This window comes from Gigantopelta aegis, unplaced genomic scaffold (genome assembly GCF_016097555.1).
Source record: "Gigantopelta aegis isolate Gae_Host unplaced genomic scaffold, Gae_host_genome ctg3011_pilon_pilon, whole genome shotgun sequence".
In the NCBI taxonomy this organism is placed as follows: domain Eukaryota; kingdom Metazoa; phylum Mollusca; class Gastropoda; order Neomphalida; family Peltospiridae; genus Gigantopelta; species Gigantopelta aegis.
This window is the reverse complement of record NW_024533140.1, coordinates 1-11,793: the sequence shown is the minus strand read 5'-3', so window position 1 is coordinate 11,793 and position 11,793 is coordinate 1. Positions and strand designations below refer to the sequence as shown.

The window sequence follows — 11,793 nt, the reverse complement described above, 5'->3', positions numbered from 1 at the left end:
ACTTACTTCATTTAATATAGAATGAGTGTAAATGGTAGTCGACACGTGTCACCAGAGAGAGATTTAACATGTTGTATTATCGAGAATGATACAAGATGTACTAACAGAGCAAGCAACACAACCTTTAGTAAGAAGATGAAATCATTAGCTCAAAAGAAACAGAGTATGTTTTCTGATCAATCGGTAAGTTTCAATTTTTGCCAGTGTCAAATCGGGTTGTGAGGTTCACAAAGTTGTACAGGACTCTTTTCTAATTAATGCCCATTTCTTACTGTAGGCTGGGCACAGCTATATATGTGAACATCATAGAAGTATCATTCATAGTTTGAGAACCAAAAGAAAAAGAAAAGACTCTGAAGAAGAAAACGATTTTTTTACCAGAAGTATGTGAATGAAACGTTGTAGAAGTAATTACAACATATGACCAACTGAACCATATGCTCTGCACCTCAAATCCTAAATAATACTTAGGTATTTTTTTAGTAATAAAGTCTATGAAATGACCCTAAGCAAATAAATATTGCTAATGTGAATCTACCATAAATATTCTGTGTAGCCTATTTTTCAGGATTGAATTACCTTATATCCAATTAATTTTTAATTTTTTTTTTTAAGGTTGATTTTCTTCAACTTCAAATGAACACGCTTCGCCGTTACAAAAGACACTACAAGCTCCAATTAAAGCCCGGCTCAAATAAAATCCAATTAGTAGAGGTCAGACAATAGTCCAAGCTCATGCAATCAATCAGTATCTTCTCTTTTTTCATTCTGTCTAGGCTGTATCAAACATTTAAAACAATTCGTATAAACGAGAAGAAGTCGATACCATTATTCATATCAATGGTCAAATCACATAAGAGCAAGCTAGACCAACCCAAACCAATTGATTGAACCTAATACTCATGAGAGATGAGTGGTCTATTGATATTTTGATCTGAAACTATTTGTTATCCACTTACAAAACATTGTTATACAAACAAAATCTAAACAACAAACAGTGCCACGACCCCACGTGGTGTTATACGCATGCGCAGTCGTCTGATATGTCACGTCTTATAGATATCGGTGACAATATTCATCAGAATCTGTTTGGCGGGCACTAGATAGGTGCTTAGTACACCTGGTATTGACGAATTTGAAAGATCTACTCCTGTTTGGTGTAAGATTCCTTACTTTGATTCCCTCAAAAGCTTAACGAAATCCTAATCTCTCTACACTCGCGTATTTGAGGTAAGCCAAGATCATTTTTAGGCAGACAGGGTGATTGTTTTGACGGTGTTGACGCCCCCCCCCACTCTCTCGACCCTTTTGCAGAACTTACTCACGCTACGAAAATGCCAAGAAAAAAGCAACAAAGATCCAAACAAGCCTAAAGGCAGGAACAAGTGCTTATGCCTTTTTTGTCGCAGAAATGAAAGAAAACTTCTGGTAAAGGTATGGGTTCACAGAGTTCTCCCAGTTTTGTTCCCAGGAATGGAAAAATACTGCGGAGGAAGATAAAAAAAAGTTTATCGAGTTAGGTGAGAAAGACCGAGAACGTTACAAGAAGGAAATGGAGAAATACAACAAAATCTCGGATTCAACCAAGGGTGCGTCTGGTGGACGTGTTCGTCGCAAGAAGGATAAATCGCTACAAAGAGAAATTTGTAAGCATAACACCTTTGTTGTGAACATGATAGTTTAAGCATAGACTGCCTTGGGTCATTTCACAATTGTATGTCTAATTTGTTCTTGTGTTCTGTCAAATATGGAAAGTGACCATGATCATTGTGATAGTAATGTTGTGTCATTGTGAGCTGTTTGTTCAAGTGTAATTTTCCGTTAGTTAGTATTATGTATAGAAGTTCATGTTTTTTCCATGTTTTGTCTATTTGTGACATTTCTATGCGTGTTAGTAAGCAAACCGCCCTCTGTTAATAATATGCGCACAGTTTTGTTAATGTGTTAGAATTGTATGTAGACATGTAACAAATCTAGTCATTTGTCTTGCTTGTACGTCTATTTGTGCAAAAGCTGTTAAAATAGGCATAAGCAAAAATTTTCTGGTTATTTTTGACTTGGTTGAACAAAGATATCCAAAAAAAGATTAATATATAAAGTATATCTTTATTGTTTTTATCTGATAGATCTGCCTTTATGTTCTTTTCAAACATGAAGCGTCCCAAACTCAAACAAGAAGATCCCCATGCCAACATTGCTGAACTCGCTAAACAGCTTGGAGCAGCTTGGAAGGTGATGACAAAGGAACAGAAAGCTCCTTATGACGATATGGCAAAAAAAGATAAAGAGAGATACCTTAACGAATTGGGATGCGTTAAAAAAAGACGGGAAGTTGCCATCAAAAGAAAGAAAACAAACAACGAGAGGTGGAAAAAAACCTAAGAAAGTTGCTCGTAAGGATGAGGTTGAAGACGAGGATGAAGAAGAGGAAGAGGAAGAAGAAGAGGAGGAGGAAGAAGAAGAAGAAGAAGAGGAAGATAGCTCAGATTAATAGCACCATTAGCAATGCACCACATAAAAAAATATTGTAATTCTACTACAGCATTTCTTCTTAAAACATCAATCTTTCCCTTTCTAATCTCTGGCAGTACGACTATTATTATTTTTTCAAGCAACACCTTATCTAACTCTTCCAATTGCCCAACATCTCATAGGTCTTTACATAATACATGTTTGTATTAGTACATGTATTACAGGCAGTTTACATGTACACTTATATTAAATATATATAACGTTTTCATTATATTAAAAAGCATTAAAGACTGCTGGAATATACTATTTTATGCCCGCCACCCTGAATAATATAATTTGCTGTATGTTAATATTAAATATTAAAAACCCCAAAATTTGAAAATTTAGCGTGTGGGCTATTATTAGAATTAGGCTGCTGTATTATAATCTATATGGGCGGATTTAAAGTGGAGGGAATTTTAACCCCCCACGTGGTGTTCTTATGGAGGGGCAGATTTCTGATGATGACCTGAAGGCCAAGTTAGCTTTGTACGGACTGACAGATGTTGTAATATCAGAATACACACGTGGAGTCTACTTGAAGAAACTGAAACAGTTTCAAGAACCTGAGTCTAACAAAGATGAAGAAAATGAATCAACACCAAAGTTTGTTATTGAAGAACCAAGCCAAGATAATCTGTCCCAAAAGATAGCCACGCCCACAGGTTATTATGGTGTTGCTATCACTGTAGGGACATCCGAGACTGGTCCGACCTTATCGCCTTTTTATCAATCACAGAAAGAAGCTCTGAAGGTGGTCCAAGGATTGTCCTGGTGCTCGATTTAAGAAGTTTGAATTACAAGAAGAAGCAGAGGCATTCTCTAAGCAGCCGCAACCTGAAGGCAAGCCAAGAGACTCCACAGAAAAAGACCTAAGTCCACTCCCTAGTGTTAAAAAAAAGGCGAAGAATAAACTTAGACTACTTTTAGAAGACGGTAATGTTGAAGAATTTGCTGAAACAGTTTGGTCAAACCCTAAATATTTGATAGCCTCAGTAGAGACACCAGAAATATTTCACGAGGGAACACGTCGTAATGCGTTACATTGTGCAGCTGATTGTGGACAACTTGATATTTGTAAAACGATTTTGATATTTAGAGAGTGATAGGTTTTGGGAGTTAGTTTATCCTAAGGACTCAATGATGACTAGAGTGAAGAACAAGAAACATCTTATTGACTTGTATCTGAATATGCAAGATGGAAAGGCGGGACGATTAGAGGTTTGTTTAAATGGACAGAAAGACAGATGAATGGATGACTGTTGATGAAGCAAGTTATATAATTTTTTTTCTTATTATTATTTAGTCATTTGACACACCTCTTCATCTTGCTAGTAGGAAAGGTCATGAAAAGATAGTCAATTTTCTAATGTCCTTCCCATCAATAGATACTACTATTAGGTATGTGTGTGTATTATTGAGAGTTTTGATGTTCTATTTGTTGCCATAGAAACAATGATGGGCAAACTGCCGCTGATGTTGCCTGCAGTAGGATGTCATCAAGTGATGTTAAACTTAAGACTAGAATACAAGAATGTATCAACAGTAAGAGATGGAAAATGGAGGAAGGATTGATGGACCTAAAGAGGTGGATTGGTAGACAAATGGATGGATGGAGAACTGACAAATAGACACATAAGTTGTACACGTGTGTATATCATATCTATTCTCTCTCAAGATCCTCCGATATATTATATACAGTATTAAGAGCATATGATAACTCATCTCCGCCTGTACTTGGTAGTCCTTGTACAGAGAGAATGTCTTTCTAATGGGAGTCAATTTAATGAGAAACATTGTATCACCAGTATTGCGCAGGCTTTTGCTGGGCCATTGTCACCAGTTAAAGTTAGTGACACATCACATTATCCGTCCATTGTATCTGTCTGTCTGTTTATCACCTTTATTGTCCTCCTTTCTATTGATCATTCATCCACTCATCTGTCTATCTATCCATTTTTATATGTATCTGTCTGTAGGCTAAGGATTTGTTGAGACATTGGAAATCTCCTAAATCTGATCAAAGAAAAAGAGTTCGTATTATTAAGAGATCAGATCCTGATAGAGGACTAGAACGAGTTGGAAGGTATGAATGGATAGATGGATCAATTGATAGATAAATGGATTGATAGATGGATAGATCAATTGATAGATAAATGGATTGATAGATGGATAGAGGAATACATTAATGTCCAATGGATGGACAAAGAATTGAGAGTAATCCTTCCTAATTTGTATGTACAGATCTCTAGCTCACAAAGAAGGCATAGGATGGAATGAATATTGGAGTTTTTTAGACTCTTACTGTGACTTCTCTAAACCAGAAGGATTACATAAACTTGAAACTTACTATCAAAACTCAATGAATCCTTACATCTCCATTACCTGACAATCAAGACAAACTCCCCAGAAGTTACTTCTAGTGAAGTAAGAGATAAAGGTCTATTATCTAACAAGAAACATGAAAAAGAGAAGGACAGCTTAGGACCTCCCAGACGACTGTTCACTGGAGATGACGAATCTGAGGTTACACTCAATGAAATATATAGCATGGAAGATAGTACCTCTAAGTCAGCCATTAAGAGAGGACCTAACATTAATGAAGAAGATAGTGAAGATCCTCTGTTGGACAGACCTGGTTCAGTTGCTGTGACTTGTTCATCAGAGGGGACTACCTGTTACTGAAGTTATAAGTGGGCTTGAGTCTTTGAAATTATATGAGAGTGAGAACTCTCCAGTCAAATCTGATACAAAGTTAGAACCCTCAGTATTCATGACCCCTGTAAGGGGGTCTCAAGCAGAGGCCAATATTTTTATAACAGGGTGAGTTAAGAACCTATATGAAATAAAACAATTGTCTTATTTTCTTACTTTAGTCTTGTTCCTACAAAACTTGATCGTGATGTTTTATTTGCTTTTATGTGATATTGAAGTTGATCCTCAAACATTTCCTCATGTACATTGTTGGAAGACAATGGTAGAGAGCTTCTCTGAAGAGGAACAGAAAATGTAAGTTCTAGACTAGTTAATGTCCATACCACAGTGACCTAGGATAGCTACCATTAGTAAGCTCTAGACTAGTGAATATCAGTACTTACCACAGTGACCTTTAGTAAGTCTAGTGAAACATCAGTACTTACCACAGTGACCTTTAGTAAGTCTAGTGAACATCAGTACTTACCACAGTGACCCAGGATAGCTACCATTAGTAAGCTCTAGACTAGTGAATATCAGTACTTACCACAGTGACCCAGGATAGCTACCATTAGTAAGCTCTAGACTAGTGAATATCAGTACTTACCACAGTGACCCAGGATAGCTACCATTAGTAAGCTCTATTTACCATTAGTAAACATCAGTATTTACCAGTGATAGTTCATATTCTACTGTCTAGGTGGCATACTCCAAAGTCAGACAGTAAACCTCCACAAAGAAGACTAGAAGATGTTAGAACTCTAAGTCCTCTAGTTCTTTCTAGTCCTCCCCCATCATCACTCTCCCCCTTCTACCCATCGTCCTCCTGGCCTTCCTTTGACTCCTCAACAACAGTGGAGACTGGGTACCACCCCCACAAGACTCATCCACGCTAATATAGTTCGTAATTCATCAATTCACACATAATATATGAAAGATATAATTTACTAAAAAGAATGTTATTTAATGTAATATATTATTATAATTTGGAGTTATTGTTTTTTAAAGATATGTTAACATAAGCAGATCATATAATTTGGGACTCAATTGTGATAATGTTATTATAAGATACAATGAGTATATCCTTTCCTCAGGTTTAGTTCTATTTATAGTAACAATGGTGATATGCATATAGTTCTAATGCTATTTATAGTAGGACATTTAGGGTCTGACTAACCATTATTCATGACTGAGATGATGCAGCAAGTTTATATTTAACCTTTTACTACTAATAAGTTGCAACTAAACAGTAAATTAATATTAAAGTTATTTAATAGATAAATAAGTATTATTATTATTATTATACACTGAGAATCAATTTACAGTGAAAAAAAACTATTTAAGTAAATTATCATTGACTTGTTCTAGGTATAGGAATGAATCTGTCTGTCTCTGAAGTATTTACTTCCTCTTCCTCCTCATTCTCCTCTGAAGGATAAGACTCGTTCCTAGTCTGATCCACCTCAATCCTATTCCGTATGGGAGTGGAATGAACCTGTCCATTACCATCCAAGATAATAGTAACACTTTGGGTATCTTGTTCATGATTGCCATTAGCTGGTCTGTTTGTTAAAGCCAAAAGGTCGGATAACGTGAAATTAATGTCTTTAAAAGCATGTAATAAAAATACTCCACATATTATAACAGCAAACCCACACAATGCACCGATAATATTTTTGTTGTGAGTTGACCAAACTCTTTGAAGAGTATTGCCGAAGCTGTGATGGTGAGAGAAGTGAACATGACGTAATAAATTGGTGTAACAAGGGACGTGTTAAAAATATCGAGACTCTTATTGAGGTAATTCATTTGTATAGTAATACAAACAATAACAGCTATTAAAAAGAACCAGGCCAGTGGGTTCATAAGTTGACTTTTTCCTTGCGCTGTCAACTTAATAGCAATACTTAACCCTTTACAGCCCACGACAGTCAGTGATCCAATGGAAGAACAAATAGCAATATAAACTAAGATATTGGTTTGTCCGTGTACTGGTGCTACCCAAAATATAAGATAGACTGAGAGGGAGATTGCCAGGAAAGAATAGGTGACAAATCCTAAGCTTAGCATATTTCTTCCTATTTGTAGGAGGTCCTCTATAACACTTTCTTCTGGGGCATGAATAATGATAATTGTTGAGCCGAGAATGGATAGAAGGCAGCCTAACTTCCCATGAATATTGAGGTGTTCTTGAAGCAAGTATGAAGACAACACGGCACTAAAAATATACAAATATTTACTGAAGTATCCAAGTTCAACACAAGTATACTGAAGTATGCAAATGTTACTGGCTCAAGTAGAAATAGAGAGTATATAGATGTTAACTCACCTCACAAGTACACTCAGAGCTCCTAAAGGTGTGACCAAAATAGCAGGAGCAAAACCGTATGTGCAAAATTAGCTGCCTCTCCAACTGCCACTATAAAAATGAGGTTTTATAATAATATGCTCATTAGTAACCATAGCAACTCACTGGTAATGAGCCCTGCCACCACATCCACTCCTTTAGATAAGCATAGCCACCTTTACTAACGAGGTTAAAAATAAACATTATTTATTTTAAAAAAAACATTATAGTATTATGTAAACTTACAGGCTATCATAGGTATGACCTACTAATTATACATGCTTAATAAGGTCATGTACAATAACATACTATGACAATAATTACTATGCTTCATTGTTTATGGGTGTGGCGTCAATAGTACCTGCTCTGTTACTTGATGTTCTTGCTACTCTTAAACAATCCTTTCTTTTTTACTATAAAACTGGTTCCGATAATACACTTGAACTTATTGCCAACACTAGGCCCACAATGAAATCTTGATTGAATTCAACTGTTCCTGGAGTACAAGTCAGTACTATTTGAGTAGCTAAAGGAAAAAGAGAGAAGCCATCACTAAGTTTCATGGCTTCATTTTCATTTTGTCCATCCAGTCTTGTAATATCATACTATTATTAATGACGGCAACAGTAGTGGCATCAGTCGTTTCAAGATCATTGCTCAACTGACCCCTATCTTGATCATGATCAGGCATACTTTACACACAAGAAAACAAATATTATGTTTTTATTTATAGAAGATTGATCTGAAGGACACGTTGATCTAGACACACTGAAGATCAAGGGCAAGAATAGAAGTAGGACCAGTATGAAGATGAAAGGGAAAGGTTCAACCTCGCTGTTGATACATAAGTATTGTGAGTTCGTCAGCGCAATGGCATGCACCACCCATGATACGAGTATGACGTCATCACTTCTCTGGGATATCGAAACTAGATTGAAATCTGAAAAGTACAGGAATCAGACTTTGACGTACAGTTTGAAAACTACAATTGGATTTACATTTTCCTCGCTCTCTGTAAGAGGTTACCTTTATATAATATTGAACATACGAATTATTCTCTCTCGCTGTAGACTTGGCGTGTTCGATGGCTATTAATCCAGAAATTTGCCAGATAAAGAATTAAGACAACGTTTGCAGAAATATGGTTTTGATGTAGGGCCCAATTACAGAGACTACAAGAAATCTATATCAAAGAGAATTGAAAGAAAAGAACTCAGAGATGATGTTGAAGACCAAGATTTGGAGAAACCGACAAAGAAGATTAAAAGAAGTATGGGTGAGTCACCTCGTCAAATACAACGTGTTCGTAATCATTCCCCCAAACCTAATAATGGAAAATCTCTTAGTGGTAAAGATATAATACCAGGTGTTGTGTATAAAATGGACAAAAACATCAAACCGTCTCAGTCCTATGTTGATGAATCACCCAACCCTACTCCTAAACTAGCAGCACCTGTTATTAACAGTCCACTTAAGCTTTCTCAGCCTAGAAATGATATAGGAATGAGTCCTAAACATAACCCGACTCCCAAACTTGTAGCACCTGTTGCCCCTAGCTCATTTAAATATTCACCATCTAGCGTGGAATATGACTCAGAGATGAGTCCTAAATATAGTCCCAAATCAAACAGGTATAGTCCTTCATACTTTCAAGAATCACCTCATCATAGAAAGACTTTTAACAACGATGAGTGGTCGCTCTCTGGAACAGCTCGGTGGATTTGGAGAGGGCGTCAAGAGGGTTTAAAAACATTTGTTAACAGACTCTCTGACGTTGTTTCACCTCATGATGATAGACTACAAAGACGACGACTGATGTCCTTTCATCGCAACTCTAACTCTCTAGACTCTGTCGAAATAGGTGGTGAGATTGAGATCGGAGATGTTACTGATATCGTGGATTGCCATTAGATCCTAGCCCTGCCCCTTCTGCTCCTCCCCTCCTAATGAATATTCAGAAAAAATTAAGATCTACAATATGATTGGGAACTACTTCCTCAGATGTACAAATATGTCTTAAACCAGATGGTACACAATGGAAACTTGGAAAAGGTGGATTTGGTGAAGTTTTCAAAGGGTTTAAAAGATGGTATAGATGAGGTCGCAGTGAAGGTCATACACATACAAAATCCTTCTGCCATTAATCAATTTAAAATGGAGATTGATCTTATCAGTAAACTACGACATAGACATATATTACAGTTTTATGGAGCATGTATCAAACCATCTTGTCTTTATATGGTTACTGAACTAATGCAATATGATCTCTTCACAGCTTTAAGAAAAGATAGACGTTATACATGGCATGGTACCTATGGCAGAGACACTATGTTAGGAATTGCTTCAGGATCTACATTATCTTCATTCCAGACGTCCAGCTGTTGTTCATAGAGATATAAAAGTCCTAATATTCTCATTCTTGATAATGTTGCAAAAAAATTGCTGATGTCGTATTGCTAAATCTAAAATGCAATCAGATATGACAGCTCAGCGAGGTTTTACAAAGCATGGGCAGCACCTGAAGGGGTCTATCGTCGACGAGCTACTGAAAAAATTGATATTTGGAGTTTTGGTATTATTTTATGGGAAGTAGTGACAGGAAAGGTACCACAGCCTGGACAATTGGTCCTACCTCGTCAACTCCTAGTACTCTACAACAGTTGTATATACATGTACGTCTGAGGACTATCAGTTGAGACCATCGAAGGTGACATTTTAGTCTCTCTAAAAAACATATGAACTGATATTCATTTTTTCTCAAACATATCCCATATTAACAAATGCACAGTAAAATTTCACATTTTATAGTACAGACAATCTGTATAAAAATGACTAGACATTCATAGCAAATTTGACTTGATATTCCTTTAAAAAAGACACTAGCTATATGTATTATGTCATGTACTTATAATTCATGATCATTTAATCTATTAACATATCAAACAACAATTAAATCAATTATATAATAATACAATACATTGTTATGTTATTAGTTTAAAGTTATTGTTATATTATGTGTTAACAATTGTATTATTGTGAGATAGTCTTAACTGATGATAAATGGATATAATAATAATGAAGAATGAGATGAGAAGAACTTGTTATAATCGAGACGTAATATAAGTTGAGCTAAATGTGGTGCTGTATGAAGACTAGTACATTGGAAAGAATACGAAATAGAAGAGAGGCTTGACGACTAAAGTCCTATGAAAGAGTTAAATATACATTGTCCAACTCTCTCTCTCTCTCTCTCTCTCTCTTCTCTCTCTCTCTCTACTAACTTAGCTATTCTATCAAGATGAGCAGTCCCTTAAAGTTAATGGATCAGACATAGTTTGTACTAAACTATGTAAACTGATGACATAATTCCATAATCTCACAAAGACCTCGAGATACCTAATAGTTCATACACATAATGTACTTGATGTTTTCATATACTATAACTTACAGCTGGTAGAAGACAAAACAGTTGAGTTTGTAATGTAGTGAGGTAGACATCATGAGCATGTTTAATAGACTCAAAGTCATGAGTTGATCTGATTTTTTGTAAGAGTTGTGTAAATTGTGTCTCCAGAACATCAACCTACAACCATAATAAAAAGAAAGAGAGCTTACTACCTAGGTCACTGTGGTAAGTACTGATGTTACTAGTCTAGAGCTTACTATGGTAGCTATCTTAGGTCACTGTGGTAAGTACATGTTTCACTAGTCTAGAACTTACAAATGGTAGCTATCCTAGGTCACTGTGGTAAGTACTGATGTTCACAGTCTAGACCTTACTAATGGTAGCTATTCCTAGCTCTCCTGTGGTAAGTACTGATGTTCACTAGTCTAGAGAACTTACTAATGGTAGCTGATCCTATAGTCACTGTGGTAAGTACTGGTCTGGTCGGACTTACTCGAACGTAGTACTGGAGATTATCGATCAAAAAAGGCCATATGACTCTCAGTTGCCATAGCAACCCTGCTGTTCTTTGACGTTTAGACATCTGTAAATACCAAGTATGTTGAAGAGCTAGTTGAGCTCGTCTGACAGCTAACAGGATCTTGAAAAGTGAGTTATACCTGTTTATTAAACAAGTACATGAGATCATTTAAGTCTACACTGACTTTTCAAGTACAGCTGGTGTGAAGAGAATATGACGTGCGCCACTTTGGTTTGAAACAAGAGTCCAGTTGATCCCAGCTGTTTCTGAATTTTTGTTGTCAGGTTTTTGAGCTGTAGGGAGGACCCCCTTTCG

At 36.3% G+C, this 11,793-nt stretch overlaps 1 pseudogene; it reads right to left on the bottom strand.

Annotated features, from left to right (window-relative positions):
- Positions 1-6,556: 6,556 nt before the first annotated feature.
- LOC121391842 lies at positions 6,557-8,115 on the bottom strand (annotated as a pseudogene).
- Between the last annotated feature and the right edge of the window lie 3,678 nt (positions 8,116-11,793).